The sequence below is a fragment of the Urocitellus parryii genome, chromosome 13 (assembly GCF_045843805.1).
Source record: "Urocitellus parryii isolate mUroPar1 chromosome 13, mUroPar1.hap1, whole genome shotgun sequence".
In the NCBI taxonomy this organism is placed as follows: Eukaryota; Metazoa; Chordata; class Mammalia; order Rodentia; family Sciuridae; genus Urocitellus; species Urocitellus parryii.
Genome location: NC_135543.1, coordinates 70,320,892 through 70,323,093, shown reverse-complemented (window position 1 = coordinate 70,323,093; position 2,202 = coordinate 70,320,892).

Here is a 2,202-nt window from a genome sequence, read left to right as displayed (position 1 = left end):
TCTTTTGACATGTTAAGAGGTTAAAAAGAGTGTAGAGAGAGCCTCGTGGGGGTCCTTAGAACCATTTGCAAAATATCTTTAAACGTGTGGAAAATCCTCAGAAGTCAACGTGCCCAGAACATCAGACTGTTGTCCCAGTGACGCGACAGAGCTCTGCTGCAAAAGGTCGAGGCAGGTGAGAGGGACAAGCCTCCAGGTGCTGTTAACTCTCCACGCGCCAACGTGCTTCTCCGAGTTGGCCATAATCAACGAGTCCCTCAATCCCCTCCCCCTGTCCCTGTCCTTTCCTGGTTGAAGGGTCCCTCTTAACGGCTCTTGAGCCTCTGTCTAATTTGCTGTCTCCCAAATGGAACCACTTTGCCCAGCTCAGCTGCAGTCTGCCGCTTTATGGCAAGACTGAATGTACTTCATTTCCACTTAAAGAGCTGCCTGTTCTGTTTACCGTCACTCTTGGGGTACTTAACCTCATTTAAAAGGCTGACTTTGCTCTGCATTATGGAGTTGCTCGGGAGCCTCCAAGCCTCTTTCATCTCAGTACTCTGCACCAGGCCAGCTCCAGACACCCACTAGCCTCCCGGCCCTCCAAGCTTTTGTTCAAAGGCCTGCAGGCTCCTCCTGACAAGTGATTTGTTTCCTCTGGAGCGGCCTGCCCCTAGCCAGCGTGACCATTCTGTACTTGGGGCTTGACAACTGGCACGTTTCAACATTCCTAAAATCCAGAGAGGACCTCGAAATAGAATAAGAAATGAGAATTTAAATTAGAAGCAACAGCCCTCTCCGGAATGCCAACTTGGGGGAGAGAGAGAGTCTTGTACCTCGCTCCCTGCCCCCACCACCGGGGTCCTTTTATTCTGCAGCTTTGAAACGCCAGAGGCATCTGCACTTCTGGGATCAGCAAGGTCTGTGTGAAAGGGAAGCTGCTGTCCAGCCACCTAAGGCTGGAAAAGCCACCTCAGGCCTTTTGAAGGTCAAGAACCCTGGGATCCCTGGGAATTCACAGTGCAATGGCTGCTAGATGGGGTGTGCCCCAGACAGCCACATTTCCTGCAGGGAGAAGTGCAAACAAACAGCCCACGTCGCAGGGTGGATGGTGGTAGAGTGAGGCCCAGCGAGGGTTGTGTCCAGGAAAGTCTGAGACCGCCATGCACATGTGGCGCTGTGAGGCCCTCCTGATCCCACTCTGCCATGGCCCCTCCTGGGGCTGGGGTTCCAGCAGCCATCACTGCCCTCTGAACTTGGCCTCCCTGTTCCCCTGCTCAGCCCACAAACCCAGCCCACAGGGAGACAGCAACTGCTTCTCAAGATGGACCCAGACCTGCGGCTCCCTCACCCCCTCAGCAAAAGTCACCCATTCTTTCCAGCCCAAGTTCCTACCACCACCAACACATGGAGCTTTCCCCGTACACACACTGGAAAGGGCCAGCCAAGTCGCAGGAAAAATGGCCTGACTGCTATTTCACCTCTGGCCATGGTCTGAATGTCCCCCGCCCCACACCACCAGTTCATGTTGAACAGTGAAGGCCGTGTGCTGGTGGGAAGCATGGAGACTTTAGAAAATGGTAAGTCATCATGGTAAAGCCTCAGTGAACGTGGGAAAGACCTTTATCCAACAGGCTTCATAGAGTGTTCGTCTCTTCTGCCCTTCTGCCTTCCATCTCATGATGTGACAGGGTTCAGGGTGCATCCTGGAAGCAGAGGAAAGATGTCACTGATTCTGATTCTGCCAGTGCCTTGCTCTCAGACTCCCTGGCCTCCAGAACTATGAGAAAACCATTTCTGTGGTTCATAAATTACCCAGTCTCAGATATTTTGTTACAGCAGCACAAATGAACTAATACACTTCACTTCTCTTCTTCTCCAGTTTTCTGAGTACCATCCCCAAAGGTGTAAAGCACAGCATGAGAAGCAGGGCACGTGGAAGAAGCTTAGTAGGAACAGGAGACTTTAATTCTCCCTGGTGGCTTTCCTTGTAGCATCTTATCTCCTGCTGGTGAAGAATGGATTCTGGGTCATCAGCTATACTTGATTCTTCTGTGTGCTGCACACTATCTTCCCTGTCTGCTCACTTTCCCCAGAGATCACTGAGGATTCCCAGTGACATGAGAGGGCTGTCCAGGATGGAGTGGGACACACCTCAGCTCCCTTCCATTTCTGGTTTGGGGGGTCCAGCTTCAGGGTAAATAAAGCTGGAGGAAGGTACCA